The sequence below is a fragment of the Cibotium barometz genome, chromosome 28 (genome assembly GCF_041138505.1).
Source record: "Cibotium barometz isolate CiBa-2024 chromosome 28, ASM4113850v1, whole genome shotgun sequence".
NCBI lineage: Eukaryota > Viridiplantae > Streptophyta > Polypodiopsida > Cyatheales > Cibotiaceae > Cibotium > Cibotium barometz.
In genome coordinates this window covers 10,970,558-10,994,063 of record NC_141073.1, presented here as the reverse complement: position 1 = coordinate 10,994,063, position 23,506 = coordinate 10,970,558, and positions in this window count along the sequence as shown.

Sequence of the window (23,506 nt, the reverse complement as noted above, 5' to 3'; positions counted from 1 at the left end):
ATGCAAAATACATAGTTTTTCTCCTCTTCTATCCTGAGTACAAGCAGTGGGCTGTTTTGGGACTAACTTGGAGATAGTTTTGGGATTGTTTTGTCTTGTCTCTGGAAGAGAGCTTGGTCTGAATATTGCTATCGCACCTGCGCCTTGGTATCTTGTAAAAGCTTATGTGTGAATAAAGAAGTTCCTACGGGGGCCAGCCATTCCGGCTCAGTGCAGTGTTATTTTATATTGTATTGTTCTTCCGCTGTGAAATCATGGTATTAGAGCCCCAGGTGGCTTCAAGCTTGGAGACAGTGGGATCTCGAGGGTTTGCTGATTCGAGGTGCTGATTGGAGATTGCTTGGGCTGTTCGGGACTTGGAGATCGGGTAGAAGGCGGCCACCTCAAAGCCTTGAGGCTGCTCAATATACACCTCCTCCTGCAAGTCACCATTAAGGAATGCGGATTTCATCCATCTGATATATGGGCCATCGCTGAGAAGAGGCAAAGGAAAGAACGGTCCGAATCGTGGTCATCCTCGCTGTTGGTACAAAGGTATACTTATAGTTGATGCGAGGCCACTGAGCATAACCCTTAGCCACAAGTGTGGCTTTGTGTTTGTCCACCGACCCATCTGACGTATACTTGGTCTTAAAGACCCACTTGACACCAATGACTGACCGTTCTGAGACGGCCTCAGAACCAACTCCCAAGTTTTTTTCTTCTCTATGGCATCTAGTTTCACTTGCATGGCTTTTATCCAAGTATCCTGAGAAAGAGCGTCCTTCACAGACGTGGGCTGTTTGTCCCACATGATACGAGACATCAAAGCATAGTTTACCTGTAACAGCTCTGCTTGCTGAATGACTTTTGTCACGAACTCTATGCGATCTTCGAGGTTTGTCCTCTATGGTCCACTCAGAGGGAAGCTTAATAACACCCGACTCCCGAAGGGTGTCTAACAACCACCTGGGTACTCAAACAGAACATGGAGCCTCCTGCTGCTGTGGGGGCTTACCTCCAGCCGTGGGCTCAACCTCTTCAACTGTCTGACGGTGACCAGCTAGAACAATAGACTGGGAATCACTATCAGACTCATTGGGTCTCCAAGAAGTGGCGGCTCATCAACAATGGAAGTTGGAACATGCTCATTAAAAACATCTCTGCTGACAACAACCTCGTTCCGCTTCGGATCATACAACTTGTATCCTTTGGAAAGAGAGTTATATCCCACAAAGACAAGCTTCTTGGACTTCGAGTCAAGCTTCCCCCTCTGCTTCTTTGGAATGTGAACATAGATATCACTCCCAAACACACGAAAATGGGAGACATTTGGTTTCTTGCTAAAATAAGCCTCAAAGGGAGTCATCTTTGGTATTGAAGTCGTCGGAGATCGGTTGAGGATATGGACAACCGTAGCCACAGCCTCTCCCCAAAGTGGACGAGGAAGATCACGATGCTCCAACATCGTCCTCGCCATCTCCACCACAGTCCAGTTCTTATGCTTAACCACTCCATTCTTTGAAGGTGAACCTGTATTGGCCAACTCCCGCTTGATGCCATGTTCCACACAAAACCGCACAAACACATTGGAAGAAAACTCTCCTCCTTTGTCAGCCCAAAGAGTTTTTATTTGCAAACTAGACTCTTTCTCCACCATCACATGCCACTAAAAGCTTGGTCCTTCTGGGAAAGGAAATAAACCAATGTGAATCTGCTACAATCATCAACAAGCAACATAAAATACAAAGAACCTCCCAAGGATGGGGTTTGCATAGGACCACACAAGTCAAGTGTGTACCAACTCCAAAGGTTTCGAAGCCCGCCTGGAAGCCTGCTTCGGAAAAGATTCCCTGCGTTGCTTACCACGAATGCAAGAACTACAGTGTTCTTGCCTGTTGCCAATATCTGGCAAGCCAACCACCATCTGGTCCCGGAAAGCCCGCCGCAGTGCATCCACATTCAAGTGGCCAAACCGAAAGTGCCACAAGTCACCAATCTGAGTGCTTGTCAGAGAGTAGGGTGCTGAGAGTTTGTAGATACCGTTCTCCACTCTGCCTTCCCAAACAACCTGTTCTGTTTCTCTATCCCGTAGAGCAACAGAATGCTCCTCAAACTCCACCCGGAAGCCAGTCTTGCAAACCTCATGCACTGACAATAGATTAAAGCCAAGTGTGGTGACGTAAAGAACACAATAGGAATGCTTCCCCCCTATGCCATCGGGAATGATCTCCATCTTTGCTTACTATGAATCACTATAGTGGAATTGTTGCCAATGAAAATACGACCTGACTGCCATGTAAGATCTTGTAAGAACTCACGGGAAGGAGTCATGTGCCTGGAAGCACCACTATCAAGAATCCACTCCCGAGTATCCCTGGCGGTGAAGCCAACTACCTCCTCGCTCGAAGAAGATGAAGCATCTGTATCCAAAATCTCCAAGTGCACAAAGGCTTGAGTCTTTGCAGTTGAAGCCGAAGAATCAGCACTCTTCCCGGTATTCCACTTAGGACACTTTCTTCAATAGTGGCCTTTCTCGCCACAATCCTTACCGGCCCTCTCGGCCTTCAATTTCTCACGGTCTGAATTGGGCTTCTTCTCAGAAGACTTCTCTGATGAAGACTTCCTTTTGCCCTTGTTGTTACGGCCTTTCGACCGTTGGCCACTCAAGGCCTTAGAACCTCTCCCTTGTGGAGGGTTCCTAAAACGCTCTTCCTGGTCCAAGACCATAGGCACAAGCTCCTCCCATGTGATGGTGTTGAGCCTGCCACCACTGGCGATCAAAGAGGAGTAAAATGCTGAGTACTGAGAGGGCAAATGGTCCACAACAACGTGATGGCCATGTTCTCTGAAGATATCTCTTTCCCTGCCTAAAGAACCTTTTGCTGAAGAGCTTGCAACTTGTTGATGTGCTCCCACATCGTCGACGACTTTGTAAGATTCATCACCCGCATCTGCACTTCCAAGGAGATCTGCTTCATGGGTGATGCCCTGTTATACAGAGAAGCCAAATGTTGCCAAATCCCTTTGGCCAATGTCATATGCTTTATATGATTAATCACCTATGGTGTGCAATTAAGGAAGATGAAAGAACGGGCGCGGGCATTGACATGATCCCATAACTGTGCATGAGCCTCTCGTTCCTTCTGTATAGAGAGTAAATCCCGGTCTTCCAACTCCGGCCGTGGAACACCAACTACAATGAAAGCAGCCAAGTCATAAGACTCCAAAACAGACTCCATTATTACCTTCCATATGCTGTAGTTGTTCCCGTCGAATTGTTGGTCCATCGGGAACTTGGGGAGTGTAGGGATCTTTAGGTGCTTCTCAGCCATCTCAAGGGTGCACAAGGTCTTGTGAAGGGAGGGTGGGCAGGAAAAAAGAACAAGAGGAGGTTGCAAATAATATGCAAGGTGGTTGTCCAACGGTGATGGCCCCCTTCTACCTGATCTCCAAGTCCCGAACAGCCCAAGCTATCTCCAATCAACACCTCACATCAGCAAACCCTCGAGGTCCCACTGTCTCCAAGCTTCAAGCTACCTGGGGCTCTGATACCATGTCAGAATGCACAACGGAAATGAAGACAACTGCTGTAGGGAGCAAAACGCAGATGAGAGAGGGAGAGCGAAGCTGTGTAACTCTGCTATATACACACCAGAAAATCCCGAATGATACAATGGCAAGTGGGGGGCAAGGGGCCATTTTATATGGCCCCAGGCTGCTGGTCGGCCAGTCCAAAACAGGCCGACAGCAGTCAGATGCTCATGACCAGCACAAAAAGTGCTTATGACCTGCAATATGCCAGTCGGCCAGGTCGGCCAGGTTACCAGGACAAGTCGGGTAGCCACAAACCAGTTGGCCAGCAAAAGGTGGCAACCGACAGCCCTCCTACACCCAGAAAAATGGGAAAAATACATGGAAAGTGAGGAAAAATGGGGAAACACCAAAACTGGGTGGGCACACCCACAACAAAGGCCTTGGTGTAATGTATAGACAGGAGATGACTGCTAACATCTTCATGCTCTATGTTTGGTATCTAAAGTGTTGGTCTATTATTATTGTTTTGGTTCCCCTACCAGTGACAAGAAGTGCGGGGTATTCTTCGGTTTGAGGTGTAGTTGTGTGAATTGCACTGGTTGAAGGGAACCCTCAACATGGCAATGGAGCACTGAAATGTTTTGGACAGATCCCACAGTTGTATCTCTTCCTGAATGCAGTAACCTTTTTCTGTAGGTTGGCACCTTGTGCCAACATAACAGGCAGCCATATACAAGGGCCATGCAGCATGCCAAGGTTGCTGGAAAGAATTGGTCAGTATGTATGCCAAATGTCGCTTACTTGCATAATTGCATGAGTTGCACTGGTTGAAAAATATGCGAGCACAGGCTTGGCATCAAAGCAATGGTTAATTTTGAACAGATGCAACCTGAGGGCTTCTTCCTGGATGCAGCATGAAAGCTTGTGCTAGCCAGCATAGCAGCTGTAAAAACAGCCAGGAAATACATGGAAAGCTTGCAACACAAGCATTGAGAAAAAGAAATATTGTGGTTGCTACTGCGTTAGAAAATAGGTATGTCGCTTACTTGCATAAGCACAAGACATGCCTAACAAAGCTACAACGTAGGGATGGAAGTGTAAGCACCATGTTTCGAGCAGATGGAGCTTAAGGGTCTTCCACCACACCTTTCTATGCAGCTTGAAAGCATGTTCCAGCATAGCAATGATAGACAAGGGCCAGGAAAAACAGGCTGAGATTGCCTAAAAGAAATTTTGTTGTTGCCTCTTTGCATCGGTCAGTATGGCTGCCAAATGTGGACTGCTTGCAAAAGCTCTAGAAGTGATAAGTTTCCAGTCCGAGGCAGAGTCATGTGGAATGCACCGATCAAAGGATCTGCTGAACATGGGTGTGGCAAGGAGGCAAATCTGAATAGATGCAACTTGAGCCTTCTTCTGGAGATGCAGTCGCCTGTCTATGCACCTTGAGAGCTTGTGCTGGCATAGCAGCCATATACAAAGCCTGGGAAATACATGCTGAGATTGCCAGAAAAGAAGTGCTGGACAGAAATGTTCTTGTTGCCACTGCACAAGTTAATATGTATGCAAAATGTGGCGTACTTGCAAAAGCACAGGAAGTGCTTTATAAGCTTCTAGTTCCAGGGGAAGTCTCGTGAAATGTGGCTATCAAGGGATATGCTGAGCACGGGCTTAGCAAGGAACTGATGAATTGTTTTCAACAGATGCAACTCGACAGTCTCTCTTTGGATGCCCTTACCTGTGTATGGAACTTGAGAACTTGTGCGTGCATAGCAACCATGGACAAGGGACAGGAAATACATGCTGAGATTGCTGGGAAGCAATGTTGGTGCCACTGCATTGTTCAAGATGTATGCCATATGTGGCTTGCTTGTAGAAGCACAAGAAACTTTTGAGAGCTCCTAGTTTGAGCTGTGGTCGTCTGGGGAATCAAAGGTTATGCTCAGATTGACAATAAAACAGTGCCAATTGGAGGATCTCTTTCTGGATGCAGCCACCCTTTCATGCAGCTTGAAATCTTGAGGCTTGTGCCACCAGAGCAGTTATGGACAAGGGCAAGGAAATACATGAGGAAACAATGTTGTTGCCATTTGATTGGTCAATATGTATGCCAAATGTATAGCTTACTTGCAGAAGTGCAAGAAGTTTTTGACAAGTCACCCTTCAGATCCCACAATAACAAAACCCTACTGATCTTCTTCCGATACCTGCTGACTGTCTACTGACACCTGCTGATGTCCTCCAGCCCACTATTAAGTTCCATCTGACTCTGTCTCACTTCTAACTGTCAGATCTAACTCTAACCGATCTCCTATCAGCCTCCAACTCAAATTGCTGAAAACCCCAAATCCTCATCTGACACATCAGCTTACTCCAGCTGACTCTCAACTGACCATATCTCGTGATGTACAAGTCTTTCAGCCTTTAGATCTGACTGCAAAACATTTAGTTAGATTCGAACTTCTGACTACGTCTAAAACTTGCCTCTCAGTCTTCAGCCCACAGCTACCTGACCTCTAAAGCCCTCTGGCTACAGCTAGCTGACTCTCCCAGGTATGTAATCTGACTTCTAGGTCTACCTGTGTTACATGCACTGAGCTTGATCATGATAACGCACAACAGGGCCTTCTTTATACCTTTATGTGGTGAGAATCTTTAGCATCAACTTTAGAGAGTAGAGAGAGAGAAGAGAATGAGAATGTAGAAGACGACACAGTATTGGGTCCCACTACCCACTGAAGGGCCCCCCCTGCATGCAAGCAGGAGTATTTGCTTATATTATTCTTTGGAGAAATGCTGTACAATGCTAAGTACAAGTGAGATGAATGCCCAACACAAGGATGAAGAAGACCATACATCGGCGGAGTATCCACCTTGTCCGATGCTCTGCTGAAGACTCTTCTAGCCATTGATGCAAGTCCAGATAGCGGTAGGACTGCGCATATGCTGGCTGAATGTGAAGAGGAGCTTCCTTATTGCCTGGAGTTGATAGGATGCTGAACTGCTTTGCTGAATTCTGCTGAATACGTGAATACTAGAGTGAGACTGAGGCACATGCTTTTATATTGCCTCCTGGGGCTGGTCGGCTGCCTGAGAAGGCTGTCGGCCTGTTTGTATTACTCCCATGACTGTATAAATGCTCACTCGGCTGGTAGAAAACAAGTCGGCTGCTGTAAATTCCCTGTCAGCTGGTTGTAAAAGCCCATGACTGGCATACTGCTCAATCGGCTGCTGTAGGGCTGGTCAGGTGCTGGCCGACTGGCCCCCTAAGCCACATGGGCTGGCCGACTGTATGGCAAAAGGCATAGATGCCCTTTGCAAGGCTAGCGCCCAAGTGGGCTGCCTTGGGGCTGGCCTTAGGGTTGGCTCCCTTCTAATGCAACGGTCCTGGACATGCCTACACATGCATCTAATGCTAGGGCAGACACCTAAATGCTTCTGTATGATGTTTTCTCCAAGTGGGTTAAGAGGACCGACATCTGAGTGACATCTAATGCTTAGAGATTGATCTACGTAGCTCGTACTTGACTGTCCCTGAACTGAGGGCTCACAATGGGGTCACGGCGTACGACAAATAAACCTAGAAAAGGTTCTACTTTTGTATAAATGCTGCACTGATGATCATGCCAGTGTGTCACTGTGTACCCTAGTGCAGGGTGCACGTGACATTCCCTCCTGCTTAACTTGGTGGCAACTGGGTGTTCCAAGTAGTCCGCCAACAAATGGGGGTGTAGGGTGTACGCAACATTCCCTCCTGCTTAACTTGGTGGCAGGTTTAGGGCTTCCAAGTAGTCCACCGACAACTGAGGGTACTCTTGAAAGAACTCTTCATCCAGCCAAACTACTTCATGGGTTCCACAGTCTTTAAACTTCGTATAGAACTGTCAGATTCTTCAACCGGAACCATGCTTCCATCTGTGGAGGAGAATCTGCTGTGGATCTATGACTCCAGCTTCGTTTATCATATCTGGTTGCTGCTCTTTGGATATATCCTGCAATGCTGGATCTACATATGGCTTCAACCAAGAAACATAAAAGACATTGTGCATAGTAACTTTCCGGCAACTTCAACTTTAAAGAGACATCACTTAACTTTTGAATGACTGGAAATGGGCCGAAACTTCGGAATGATAGTTTGGGACAACGCTTGCCCACTTGCTTTAGCCGTTGCTTCATGATGCGGAGATATACCCAATCCCCTTCCTTAAAGTTGACATCTGGCTTGGATTTGTTGGCTTGCTAGTGATATGCTTCCTGAGCCTTGGCAAGGCGCTCCTTTACTGACTCTATCATCTCTGAGAATGTCTCGGTGGTTTTATTAGCCTCAAGATCGTGACACTTGCCTGGCAACCAAATGTTGCCTCATACGGCATCCGGCCAATACTCGATGAGCGAGTATCGTTTAGGATTGCCTGAACCAAAGGAAGATATTGTTCCCATTTTGACTGCTGGTCATGGGAGTATGATTTGAGAACATCAAAGGCCAATTGATTGTATATTTTTGTTTGGCCATCTTTTTGAGGATGGAATGCGCTGGACAACTGCAACTTAATCCCAAAATTGTCAAACAATGCTCTCCAAAAATGGGACGTAAATTTTGTATCTCTATCTGTGATAGTCGGTGGCAAACCACCAATGGGTACCAAAACCGAATGAACAAGCGAGCTATGTCCTTGGCTGTTGGCTGTCTGCTTGCATGGAATGAGCATGCAAAACTTACCGAATTTGTCAATAATTGTCATACACTGTTTTTCTAGATCCAGCTGAGGCGGGAAGAGGGCCTACTAGTCCATTCTGATGTCATGAAAGGGTTCCTCAAGAATAGGCAAAGGTTGAAGCAACCCTGCCTCTTTGGTATGAGGAACTTTCACTTTTTGATATATCTGGCATGATTGGACATGTTGGTAGATATCCCGTCGCATCTTAGGCCAATAAAATGATTGGATATGTTGGTAGATATCCCGTCGCATCTTAGGTCAATAAACACTTTTCTTTGCATGGAGAAGGACTTGGCACTTTTCTTTGAGTACACAAATGTTCTTGAAAAACAACCAACCATCCCGTATACTGTAGTGGCCTGGTTCTGGAATGAGGGCCAATTGATATTAAGTTTCCGAATCCGGATACTGTCCCTTCATACTATCTAAGTCTTTGCCTTGAATTTCTAGCATAGTGGACTTCTGCAATGTCTGAATAGTGCTCTTTCAACTAAGGCTCTTTCGACTAAGAGCATCGGCAACGGGGTTATTTTTGCCTAGGGCGTATTCAATCATTCCCCCAAATTGTTGGAGCAATTGACTCCACATGGATTGCTAGTCACTTCATCGGGCACTAGGCATGGTATGCAACCATTTAAGTGCCTGGTGATTTGTCTGAACTGTGAAGTCCCTCCCATAAAGGAAGTGCTTCTAATGCTTAAAAGCGGTCATCACCCTCAAGAGCTCTTTGTCATACCCCGAATAATTCTTTTTGGCGTTATTCAATTTGCGGCTATAAAAAGCCATTGGCCTATCATCTTGCTGTAAAACAGCTCCAATTGCAAGGTTACTGGCATCGGTAATCACCTCTAAAGGATCATCCCATGATGCCAACTTCAAAATTGGTGACTTAGAGGCAACTTTCTTCATTGCATGGAATGCCTCTAGAGCCTTGCTCGTGACGGACACTTTTTGACGACAAGCCTTCACGCCCTTGAGCAAGTCAGTAAGAGGTGCTGCAAGGTCAGAAAACTTGTCCATGTGGGTGTTGTAGGCTTGATGAAGACCCACAAATGAGCGAATTTCTTGGGCTGTAGTGGGAACATCCCAACTGAGAATGGCCTATATCTTTTCAGGGTCGAGGCTAATACGTGAAGAATTGATGATGTATCCCAGGTAATGGATTTCCTGTACTCCAAACTCACTCTTCTTGGCATTGATAAACATCTCATTGTCCTACAAGAGTTGCAAAACCTGTGCCACAGCTCACTCATGTTGCTCTACAGTCCATGAGAAGATAAGAATGTCATCTAAGAAGATGAAGACTTATTTGCTAAAAGATGAAGACTTATTTGCCAATGAGATCCCGAAAAACCCGATACATCATTTTGTTGAACGTCGCTGGTGCATTGGTGAGACCAAAGGGCATCACCACAAATTCGTAGTGGCCACGCTTGGTCCTAAAGGCCGTTTTTGGAATATTGGCCTCGAGACAAGAGCGGAACCCTCCTTAGATGGCATTGCCTGTGCATGTGTGGACTTCTCTTCCCTCCCCTCCTTGAATGGCAATTCTTTTGCATGGCTCCACTGAGCATGCATCTTAAGTTTCTTGCCTTGCTTTCTCAATCTAAAGAACGGGCTAAGGTTTTCTGCAAATTGCTTGCAGGTTTGTTGTCGTGTTCTTGGGGCCATCTTGGATCAAGCCTACCCCCCAGGCGCAACATTTAGCAGTGTTATAAGAGAGCATGTTACAAGATTCAGCCGCAGCATTTAACAGCACGAAGCAGCACTAAGCATTTAACAGCACTAAGCAGCATTTAACAGCATTTAGGTGCATTTAACACCGTAAAACCCTTGCGCATTGCTCGCTAAATAGGCAACTAGGACACGTTTGAAAAAATTGGCGGGAATTGCATTGCTTACCAATCAAGCCATGCCTGGTTAATGCTCTGGATACGTCACCCCAAAGCGCAGAATATGCCCAAATAACACAAACTCAGAGCTCACGATCCTGACTATGGGAAGCTCTGGATTCTCAGACAAAACCCGGTTTTCTTCCTCAACCCACAACCAGAAAGCACCCCCTGCTTTGTGATTCTCAAACCCAAAACCCAGTTTGCTTCCTCAACAATGCGCAACAAAACTGGGCAAATCCAAGTGTCGTTGATCCTGCGATTCTGGCTGGCGAGAAGATTGACGGTCTATTTTCCCACAATTTTTGAAGATTGATGGCCTATTTTCGCGCGCATCCCCGCCCCGTACGCCCCGTGCCACACGTGTCACCCATGCTTGCCAGGTGGCACCGCCATTCCAGGCTGGTCGAGTTTTCAAACTCCTGTGAGTTTACAAACTGGGCCGAGTTTACAATAGCCTCAAGATTGACGGCCATCCGCCCTCCTAGTCCCGCGCCCAGTTCCTCACCCGTCGATCCCATGCCTCCACCCTCTTAAACATCCTGTGGGATTTAGTCTTGAGGGTGGTTACAGCCTTTGGTGTTCTAGGATTTTTGGGGTCAGTTCATTGTCATTGAGATAAGTTTTGAGGATGAGCCTCTGTGGCTGAATGGTGTTTAAGATAGATGCAGATTATGGGAGGATTTGCGTGGTTCGTCGAAGAAGGCTATCAGAGAGCTTATGCAACCTTTGAGGTTTTTTGCTTTGGAAAAAACAGGGAATCATCTTACGACACCTAAGCATATGGAGAGCAGCCCCGCGGGATGTGAGATTGCATCGTGTGGCTCGCAGATGGACCGTGCTTCAGGACGTGTGTACTCAGCAACAGAATCCTTGGGTGGCCATGGCTGAGAAACTCATTGAGGATGTTGGTATTACTCATGGCAAGACCTACATCAATGGCTCCTGTTGGGATGTTATTAATGGTTCTCAGCCTAATTGGGGTCCGACTTCCACTTGGTTTCTTCATGACAAGACGTATTGGCCCGCACACGATGGAGATCTCCAAATGCTCGTAGCTCTGCTGGTTCTTTTCCAGCAGAGTTGTCTGTGACCTCTAAGGTGTTACAATGACTGCAAAAGGATAATGCGTGCCGGCAGTTAAATTGCATGGTCATAGACCTTGGTTGGATTGGATGTTTCGGAAGCTTGAGGATCTTTTTTGCATCCCTGCAAATGGGGTGTATGTTTGTGGAAGATAAGAGGTGGGTTTCAAAAAGAAGAATGGCATGCAAGCCACAACTCGACATGGTGGAGGGATACTTCACAGAGAGGTTTGCACTCTAAGGTTCCATACCAAGGCAAGCTGGTCGTCACTTGGCGCGTGCTGTGGTTGGGTCCTTTAAGGAAATCATTTGCAGCACCCGTCTGAGTATTATCACATGAGAAAAAAGGTAAAAAACACACACAAGCAAAAATTGGGGGGAGGAACAAAGCCATATAGTGTGCTCATCAAGTACAAGGAGATATCCGTCAATATGTGTACATCTGGGCTCTAGAGTCTGATGCCGCTCTGTTATATCTAGCATCGGGTTGTGGACGATTGAGCGAAGGCCAATCAAATCCTTGGGTGTGAGAAAGTGGCCTTGTGTGTCCGTGGCCGGAAGGACAGGCAGGGCTATGGCTTTGGCTGAGGTGAACCCACGACCTCTTTTCTTACAAGAAGTTGGTGCTGGAGAAGCCTCTCTATGGGCCGGTGTGTCTCCATCAAGAAAAGTCTGATTAAGAAAGAAAGAAAGTTATATCAACGTCTACAAAAGGCCAAAATGGCCTGTGTGTCCAGAAAGGATTATATTATGTCCAAGGAATACATCATCATGGATACTAAAAATGAAAGAAAATAAGAAAAGCTGAAATGATAAAGTTGATCCATGTACAAAGAGCATCCGTTCACCTCGAGCATTCATCAATGGAAAAAAGAGCATTCAGAGTGTGCTTTTTGAAGACATTCTATATGATCGTTCAAAACAGTAATTGACTACTCCATTAGGGGGGAGGGTCTCTAGCTTATATTTGTTTCTCTATTAGGAGAAGCCCAAGTATTTTTTTTATCTTTATGGTCCATGATCCTAGAGAGGTCCAAATCCCTCACAAAAGAGGCACTAAAATAGATCTTTAGTCTCTGTTAGGGTCTTAGCCCTAACAAGGAAGCATTTGCAAAAGAAAACAGAAAGAAAGAAAGGGAGGTTTCCATTAAAGCTTCCTTGCTCTCCGAATCAAGATTTGTGAATGCCAAAAAAAAATATAAGGTAGGTAAAAGGGCATGAGGTAGGTGAAGAGAGGTAGGTTAAGGGCATGAGGTAGGTGAAGAGAGGTAGGTTAAGGGCATAAGGTAGGTGAAGGGTTATGGTGGTTAAGGGTGAGTTCACATGGGCTAACACTTGGCACACCCGGTGGGTCGGATTCCCAATCTGACGACTTGAATCCACAAGCATAGAGTCATGCCAATGTTGTGCACATAATATGTATCTAGTGCAAGTATAGTGCAACCATTTCATGGCAACATGCTAGGGCTAGGAACTCATGCCATCCACACATGATCGTATAAAAGTAAAACATAAAACCATGTTTCCACAAGTATGTCCACACTCCATTGGCATGGAGTAGACATATCATAGGCATTGACATTGTCCATCAAAAAGATATGTAGATGAAGCTCTAGCATCTGCTACATGTTGATGCACCCTAAATGGCACAACACGTCAAACTCGAATTGATGAACATGGCACATCATCTCCAAAGAAATCTGCTAAATAGCACAAGAGTGTGTGCATAAGCATCAAATTAAGTACTCTGTCCCCACATCTACATCATGCTTTGTAGGCTTAACAAGAACCCTCAATCCATGCTCTACTCCATCTTGCATACAAGCATAATCTGCATAATCCACATCACTGAGCTCCTTTGGTTTTGTGGCTTCTAGAAGAATATCCTCTTCCAACAAAGTGTCACTAACCAACCTGCATCAACTTCTGGAAAGTTATCACCATGGACAGGCACTTTATCATTTGCAAGCAACATGTCAAACATTTCTATGTCATCATCTCTGAAACTAGAAACTGGATTTTCTTGACTATCTGCACCATGAGGAATATCTGACGCAAGGTTAGAGACATCCAAGGGCATCACCTGGCTTTTCTGGCCTTCTTGGTCCTTCCATGCTCTTGCAAACCTCACCATAGCCATTCCACCATCATGGCCAGACATATCATCTGGGCTATCCATAACTTTCTTGCTTAACATCCGAGCATAAAGTAAATATTGGTTATCCACCTGCTCATTCATCAAAGCATCTTGGAACTCTCCCCTGTGTGTCTTTGTCCTTTTTTCTTGTCCTTGCCATCAAGACAATCTGAGAGGTAACCTCATTCCTCCTCTCATAATCTTAAGCTAGCATCTGAACCCTGTTGTATGCACTGTATAGCCACATTTCAAGCACCCTCTGGTAATCCAGCCACCACTGCTCACTTGGTCTCCACTGCAATTCTTTCCTAGGTTCGAGCCATAGGTTCACGTGTGGGGCATTCACCACTCTGCAGCCTACCATAAACATCTTGCCAACTGTAGGATCATACTCTCTGTCAGTAGACACTGTGATCACATTGTTTCTTAAGTTATCTTTGATAGCCACATGAGCTGCCATTGAGTGCATCCAATCATATTTAGCATAGATAATGTCGAAGTGGACCTGTTTACATATCTCTGAGCTTCCTATTATACTGCAAGCTTGCAAAATGCAGTTAAGTGCAACATTATTCAGCAGCATACCTTGCTTTCGCATCTTCTTGTACAACCATAAAGCCTTTTCTCCATGGCTTAGGTCAACATAAGCGGAGATCATTGCATTCCACGACATAACATCCCGTTGAGACAAAGCACTGAACGCATTCTCTGCTTCCCTAATGGTCCCCGATTTGCTAGCCATACTCACAAGAGTGTTACCAACAAACAAAGTGGTGTCAAAGCCCCTTGCTTGAGCATCAGCATGCACTGCCCGACCAATTTCAAGGGAGTTTGGTTTGCTTAACTGCCCCTCATGCATAACGGCTTCTTCCTTCTCTGCAAGATTGCCACATGCCTAGAGCGCCAGCACGTTTCCTAACTGGCATGGAACCAAGCCTTCCTCTTGCATTTGTTCAAAACAAATCAGTGCTTTCTCATCAAATCCGCGTTCAGTATACCCTGCAATAAGTGCATTCCATGAGGCTGTACCTTGAATGGGAAGCCTGTCAAACACTTCCCTTGCTTCGACAAACAAGCCGCATTTGGTATACATGTCCGTTAGTGTGGTGCCAACATTAAGCTCTATTTCCAATCCCCTTTTGGTTACTTCAACATGTATTTCTCAGTCTGTTTCTAAAGCTCCTAGCATGCCACCAGATTTCAAGTTGCAAGCATATGTGACGGCAACAGGAGACATGCCCTCCAGCTTCATCTTTTCAAAACAATTCAAAGCTTTCAACAAACCCATAATCAGCATATCTTGCTAAAAGCCATGGGAATCAATCCACCCATATTATTGCAGCTTCATCATGCATACAAGAAACCGTCTTATGGGCATCAAAAACCCCATCTTCCTCAATTGGAGGATTCTGTCCAGCTTCCAAGTCATGGGAACTCGTTGATAGCAAGGTAGGGTCAACCGAGAACAACTCTTGGCGCTTCCGACCCTTCTAGCTCTCCCTTGTACCCTCAACCTCCACCATATCACCCCCTCATCTATTTTGAACTGTGGTTCAAGCACTCTTTGTTCTTCTTTTGTCCTAACAGAGGATGCTGAGCCAACTCCATCCTCGTTCGGGTTTTGTGCCACCTCAGTGTGCTGCTCCCTTCCACCTTGCTGGAAGGCTTTGAAGCAATGCTCAACTAGGATCTTGTCATCCCGCATTGTGGGCCACTCACAACTCTTGCAATCTAGTCGAACAACTTTCATGTGCTCCACAACTACGGGATACATTACTAGGTCATCATGAACTACATCATGAGCATCAGAACAACCTACTTCATGACTGAATAAGTCATTAACAGACAACTCATTTACCCCTCTTGCATACACAGCAAGATATTCTTCTTCAAGATTATAAAGCAAATCTGCCATGTATTGGACATATCTTGGAGACTTTACAAAGTTACCCTTCCTCTCCTGCTGTTGATAGCTTGGTCATCATGCTCCACATGATCTTCATGCTGAACACTTGAAGACTGTATGTCTGGCAACATCTCTCTAGGGTTGATTGGTATCCCAATCCAAAGTGATCATATGAATGTCGATATGGAGGAGGTACAAAGCAAGAAGTTGGAAACATCTCAATAAAATTGTGCATTGAAAAGATGCAAGGAGGAAGAGAGCTTGATCTCTTGCAAGCACACACACACTCTCACAAACCCTAGAAGAGAATACACAAGATGAGGGGCTGAAAATTGTAGTTCTTCTTCTTCACAACAAAAAAGGGTTCTAACAAAAGATAAAGAAAATACAACATAAGTACTAAAGTACTATGTACATGTTGTCTATAATGTGAACACACTAAGTGGAGTGGGTAGGTGTGGACTAGTTGGTGTAGTCTAGTTGTAGAATCTCTGGCGAAGATATGTCGGTGCTAGCTACTGTTGAGATATCGAGCTCGTCTAGTGAGGCGGTGGACACTGATGACCTGCCTGGGGGATAGGCCCCACACTTACACCACTGGCATGGTTGGTGAGATCTTGGGTGATATGCGGCCAGTGAGATGACAGGCTGTGTGACAGCCATTCTAGAGACTGGCATAGTTATAGCGCCAGCTCATTTAGTCGGGTTCACACTATAGAGAACCCGTGTATGTATTTGGTTGAGTACCTTTCATATTGTGTGTACTCTTATTCTTGTATATGGTGTGTTGAGTGTTGAGTGATGAAGAAGAAGATTTTCAGTCTCTCACCTTGTGTGTTCTCTATTAGGGTTTTGTGAGTGTGTGTGTGTGCTTGCAAGAGCTCAAGCACTCTTCCCCCTGCATCTTTTCATGGTATCAGAGCCTGGTTCGTGCTAAGGGTTGAGCTGCAAGCAAGAGAACCACAGGAAGCGGTACGAGGGTAAGAGCTTCAACTACTCTTTCCTATTTGTGTTGGTGACTACACCCTTGTCGGGAGCTCTACGGGAGGCACCGGCAAACGATCTCTGATTGAGGAGCTTTCTTCGCGGGAGTAAAGCTATAGGGCAACTATAGGATAGAAGTTTCTGGGCCGAAAACGCGTTTCGGGCGCATCTGGACCTCCGTTTTTCAGAAAGCAGGCGATTTCGAGCTGTGGGTAAGTCATCGATTCTCTGCAGAACTCTGTTTTAAGAACTGCAGGAAGACAGATTGACTGTGCAGACACTGTGGGTGCTGCAAAGAGGTCTACAGTTGCCATTGGGTATATGTATGCACATTGAAGTCACTGGTTGTGACATTTGAGAGTACTACAGTACTGCGCTGCAGAAAATACAGCAGTTTGTGCAGAAAAACCAGTGTGTTATTTCTGGTAAAATTGTGTGTTTGGCAAGATGTCAAATGATGGGATAATCCAGATTGTGGCTGAGAAGCTTGATAAGAATAACTTCCATGCTTGGAGGTTCAGGTTGACGAATTTCCTGATGGGAAAAGGCTATTGGGACTACATAGAAGGTGAGCATGAAGAGGCATCGGAGATACCGGATATAAATCCGACTGCTGCAGATGTGAAAGAGTTTAAAGACTGGAACCAAGGAGCCAGGAAGGTTATGTATTGGCTCTCCATTAGTATACAGGACACCATGATTGGGCACATTCAGGATGCCAAGTCCCCCAAGGAGGCGTGGGACACCTTGGTAAAGCTCTATGAAACAAATACCAAGGCACGTAAGATACAGTTGAAGAATGAACTTCATACTGTGGAGAAAAAGAGCATGTCTGTGAATGACTATGCGTTGAAGATAAAGGGTATTGTGGAATCCCTTGCATCTATTGGTGTGTCAGTAGATGATGATGACAAGGTGGAAGTCTGTCTACGTGGTCTCGGGCCACAATACAAGGCGTTCAAGACGTCCATTCAGACTCAAGAAAACATTCCCAACTTTACAGATTTGGTGTCTATGCTGATTATCGAAGAGAAGAGCTTGGGTGAAGACCAACAGTCTTCACAAAGCAAAAACAGTTCAGAGCAACAGGCCTTCTACACGAGTTCAGGAAGAGGACGAGGTAGAGGAGGCCGTGGACGCGGTCAAGGAGGTGGCCGAACAGGTAATCAGAATTATGGCCAGCAGCAGCAGCAACAACAATAGTCCCAGAATCAACAACAACAACAACACGCAGGTGGAAGAGGTAAATTCAGAGGCAAGGGGAGTCAAAGAGGCCGTGGAAATTGGCAAAGGCAATATAATGATGCACGTGAATGCTATTATTGTGGTAAGCCTGGACATGTGCAAGCAAAATGTTATAAGAAGCAGGCTGACATGCAAAATGGGAAAGTGCAGCAAAACAACTATGCATCCTCAAGTAGAAATAATGAGGATAATGAAAGGTTGTTTGTTATGCAGTATGTCGTGAATGCCATGTCTGAAAATGTTGATGCAACACAAAAAGATAATATATGGTATGTGGATTCGGGCGCTTCGAACCACATGACGAGTCATGGGGAGTGGTTCAAGGAGATGAAAAACCCGGAAAGAATAGGTTTTGTGAAAACAGGGGATGACACTGCTCATCCAATTGTCCACGTTGGAGATGTGCCATTGTCTATGCAGGATGGCAAAGTGAAGTACCTTGCAGATGTACTTCATGTACTGAACATAACAAAGAATCTGGTTTCAGTTGGCCAGATGATTGAGTAGGGTTTGCAAGTTCGGTTTAACCCTGATGGTTGTTATGTTGAAGACTTTAAAGACAAGTGCAGGTTGGTTGCAAAAGAAAACAGAGTGGGCAGAATGTTTACATTGAATATAGACATGCCTGAAATGAGTGCTGCGATGTTTGCAAATGGTTCAGGAATTGTTGCAGACACAGACATTTGGCATAAAAGGATTGGACATGTAAATGTGCAGAGATTGAAGTCTATGCAGACAAAAGGAATTGTGACAGGGCTGTCAAAATTTAAAGTGGAAGGTATGCAAAAAATATGTGAAGCATGCTAATTCGGGAAGCAAACAAAGCATGTATGTGTTTCCACGTAACAGATATGTGAGCAGAAATGCACTAGATGTTGTGCATTCAGATGTATGGGGTCCTACGAAGACCATATCTATGGGAGGCTGCAGGTATTATGTGACTTTCATTGATAACCACACAAGAAAAGTGTGGGTATATTTCATGAAGGAGAAGAGTGAGGTGTTCACTCACTTTCAGAATTTCAGAGTTTTGGTTGAAAAGCAAACAGGGAAATATGTAAAGTGCCTAAGGTCAGATGGAGGGGGAGAGTACTTCTCCAATGAGTTCTCTGAATTTTTGAAGAAGAATGGTATTCGGAGACAGTTTACATGCAGATACACTCCGCAGCAAAAATGGAGTTGCTGAGCGGAAAAACAGGCACATTGCTGAGATTGCGCGAGCATTGATGGAAGAGAAGAATATGCCGCATAGCTATTGGGCTGAGGTTGTTTCTACAGCAGTATACATCATGAACAGGACTCCAACTGCAGCCATACATGATGTAACTCCAGAGGAAAGGTTTACTGGCAGAAAACCTGATTTGTCTCATCTGAAAGTTTTTGGATGCATTGCATATATGCATGTGCCAGATGAGCTGAGAACTAAGCTGGATCCGAAAGCTGAAAATGTGTGTTTATTGGATATTCCCTTGAGCAAAAGGGATACAGGTGTTATAACCCTGCTACACGTGAGTTGAGGGTAAGCAGGGATGTTGTTTTTGATGAGATGAGCAGCTGGTATGCTGCTGAAAAAGAACCTGTTGTTTGGGGCTGATGTGAGTGGAAGTGTGGTTGCACAGAATGCAGGTCAGCAATCACAGTCTTTGAGTGAACCAGGAGAGTCCTCATCTAGTGGGTCTGTTGATAGACCATGGAGTGGCAGGCTACGTCATAATATCAGTCCTGCAAATGTGATTAGTACATCACGTAAAGGAAAAGAGAAAGTGGTTGAGCCCCTTGGTATGCTTGACATTTCTGTAGGGCATTCTCATGTTGATGGAGAGTCTAGTGGCTCAGATATGAGCCTTGATGAGGAGCTTGGGATCCCAGCTATGAGAACACCTGGTGTAAAGAAGGCTATGGAAGCCATGAATGAAAAGCTGCGAAGATCAGGGAGAGTGAAGAACCCTGTGCAGAGATTTACATATGATGGTTATGTGGCACATCACTATGCATATATGGCAAAGGTTGTGCAGGTTGTAGAGCCCACATGCATTGATGAGGCTGTTGGAAATGTGTGTTGGGAGAAAGCTATGGATGAGGAGATGGATGCACTATATGGAAATGAGACTTGGGATTTAGTGCAATTGCCTGAAGGCAAGAAAGCCATTGGATGCAAGTGGGTGTATAAAGTTAAACATAACAGTGATGGAAGCATAAACAAGTACAAGGCTAGATTGGTAGCCAAAGGATATGCGCAGACATATGGGATTGATTATGAGAAAACTTTCAGTCCAGTTGCCAAGATGGCAACGGTGAGAGTTGTGATAGCAGTGGCTGCGTCAAAGCAATGGTCTTTACATCAGATGGATGTAAAGAATGCATTCTTGCATGGGGATTTGCAAGAAGAGGTGTATATGTTGCAGCCACCTGGTTATGAGGATGTGGGTCACCCCGAGCATGTTTGCAGGTTGAAGAAAGCCTTGTATGGCTTAAAACAAGCACTAAGAGCATGGTCTGACAAGATTTCTGAATATCTTGTCACTATTGGCTTTCATGCAGCCAATGCAGATTTCTCGCTGTATGTGAGACATGGTGATAGAGGGGTTGTGCTTGTTGTTATCTATGTAGATGACTTGATCATTACGGGGGACCATGATGCAGAGATCTTTGATGTAAAGATCTTGCTTAGACAGAAGTTCGAGATGAAGGATCTGGGAGAGCTCAGATATTTCTTGGGCATTGAGGTGATTAGGTCACCACATGGTATTGGATTACTGCAGAGACAGTATGGCTTGGACATGTTGTCCAAGTATGGTATGATAGGCTGTAAGCCCATTGGATCAGAATGGCAAGTTGAGTGCAAATTCAGGAGAGATCTTAGAGGATCCTACTATGTACAGGCACATAGTAGGAAGTTTGATTTACATGACGATCACCACACCAGATTTGAGCTATGCTGTTGGGTTGGTGAGTCAGTTTATGCAGGTTCCACGGAAACCGCATTTGGATGCAGTGAGACGCATACTGAGGTATGTGAAGTCTACTTTGCATTGTGGACTATTCTATGAGATTGGGACAGAGATATGTGTACATAGGTACACAGATGCTGATTGGGCTAGTAGTATCTCAGATAGAAGACCTACCAGTGGATTCATGTTTTCTTTGGGGAGTGCTGCTCTGACTTGGAGCAGCAAGAAGCAGCCTACGGTTGCTCTATCGAGTAAAGAGGCCGAGTAGCTGCTATGGCAGCATGTGAGGTATCTTGGTTGAGGAAGCTACTTGCAGATTTGGGTCTATCAGTGGATAGACAAGTTGTCATTTTCTGTGACAACATTAGCAGTATACAGTTGGCCAGGAACCCAATCTTTCATGCTCGTACGAAGCACATAGAGGTCCACTACCATTTCGTCAGAGAGAAGGTCTTGGCAGGAGATCTTGACCTTGTTTATGTCAGCACAGAGGATCAGGTAGCTGACATCTTCACCAAAGCATTGGGTACAGAGAAGCTCCGCAGATTCAGGGCTTCGCTTGGTGTACATGAGATGGAGTTGAGCTCGAGGGGGAGTGTTGAGATATCGAGCTCGTCTAGTGAGGCGGTGGACACTGATGACCCGCCTGGGGGGATAGGCCCCACACTTACACCACTGGCATGGTTGGTGAGATCTTGGGTGATATGCGGCCAGTGAGATGACAGGCTGTGTGACAGCCATTCTAGAGACTGGCATAGTTATAGCGCCACGTATTTGGTTGAGTACCTTTCATATTGTGTGTACTCTTATTCTTGTATATGGTGTGTTGAGTGTTGAGTGATGAAGAAGAAGATTTTCAGTCTCTCACCTTGTGTGTTCTCTATTAGGGTTTTGTGAGTGTGTGTGTGTGCTTGCAAGAGCTCAAGCTCTCTTCCCCCCTGCATCTTTTCAGCTACCAAACCCGTTAGTGATGTAAATGTCGAACGGTCACGCAGATGCGTCGTGAGTGTCCGCTCATGTTGAGCTTGACATCTCAACACTCCCCCTCAAGCTCAACTCTAGCTCGCAAACTCCAAGCATATATCAAAATCTGCGTCTTTTATTCAAAAAGAGGAATATTGAGCATATTTTATTTTGAAAAAATTGAGAAAAGAATGTGAAAATATTCATAGGAATGCATCAAGAAAACATGGATAAATGTTTAATCAGAAAGAGGAATCACAAACATATTTAACTTTTGGAATTATGGAGTGTACGTCTAGATTCTCGAAAAATAGAATCTTAAGTATACTCTAAACGGAAAAAGGATTTCTTAGAAAAAGATCAGAAACACGCTTAGTTGGATAAAATGTAAATACTTGTGATGAGACTGACTTATTCCAAGATTCCCTGAAAAAAGAATATGGAATTCTTGAAAGGATCAAGGATCCAAAAGTGAACGAAAATTTAGACTTAACTGAATTGAGTCGAGAAAACGTTATCTTTAACTAAGCCAAGTAATTGGTCGAGACTTGGAAAGTTTTGTTAGTATGAAAAGTAGAGTAACTGTACTCTTAACCTAGTTGATTGTGGAACAAAAATTCTGATAACTAGATCGAGGAAAGTTGATAATCAAACCTGATTGGCTCAAAGCGAAAAGAGACCATCTTGTTTGTGGAAATCAGAATGATGTGGGATGATGTTGATACATCTAAATGCACAATATCTAGTACATTCATGCTCACATTTTTGTTATCTGGAAATACATGCTTTGCCTACTTTTCAAATTGACATGCTTTACATACTTTTTGTATACCATCAATCTTAAACTTAGGCAGTCCTGTCACAATTTCTTTAGTTTACATAGACTTCATTCTTTGCACATTTACATGTCCAATTCTCTTATACTAAATGTCTGTATCTGTAACAACTTCTGATCCATTTGCAAACATTGCAACACTTACTTCAGGCATATTTACATTTAGTGTAAACATTCTATCCACTTTATTGCCTTTTGCAACCAACCTACACTTATCTTTAAAGTCTTTTACATAACAACCATCAGGGTTAAACCACACGTGTAAACCTTACTCAATCATTTGGACAAAAGAAAAAAGATTCTTTGTAATGTTTGAAACATGTGTTAAAATTACAGCAATGTGATGAGCTATGGTGGATCAAATGCTAGAATCAATATCATTAACAAAGAGATTAGATGATAATTAAGATGTGATTAGTGAGTAATTAACTAATAGCTGAATGTAGGCATGGATAATCAAAAATCAGTAAGTTCTCATTAGGCCAATGCCTCAATTTATAGAGTATATATCCAAGCATCTAATCCCACTGATTTCTCCTTGATTTACTCCACCTCTTTTGCTTGATTCTCTCCACCTCTCCCAGAATATCTCCACACTTCCTAAATCTTCTCATGCTATCCTTTATTCTCTCCTAGTAGATTCTTCTCACCTTTTCACAAGTTCTCTCACATTTACAGATTCTCTTTTACAGCCTCTAGCCAAGGGCTTGTTCCCGCACACACCCTATTCACTTGTATATTTCAACACCTCTCCTCAAGTGAATACTCCTAGAACACCTGGATCCTATACCAAGTTTTCCTCTTACTTGATAGTCCGCGACCAGTGCCTAGCACACCTCCCCTCAAGTGAACAATCCTACACCACCTAGATCCTATACCAAGTTTTCCTCTCACCACCGAGACGACGACCAATGCCTCAAGTCCCTAAACTCATAGTCCTTGACACTCTCTCCCTCTATGTGTCCAAGGCTACTACAAGTGCCCACGACCTTGACTAAAGTGCTCACATACATCTACCACATGGCCTACATCATCGGTGGCTCAGAGGTGGTTTTACTTTGTTGGGGCAGGTTACATTTGGTTGTGGGGTCTCTCTCTCTCTCTCTCTCTCTCTCTCTCTGAGATTTTCACATGGCTCCTCACTCTTTGGAGCTTCACATCTTCTCTTGTCTTCAGTCTTCTTGTCATGGCAGCTTCTCTTCACGTGCCCATGTCTTCCTCTTCTTTCAGTCTTCTTGTTGTGGCAGCTTCTCTTCTCGTGTCCATGCTTTCCTTCA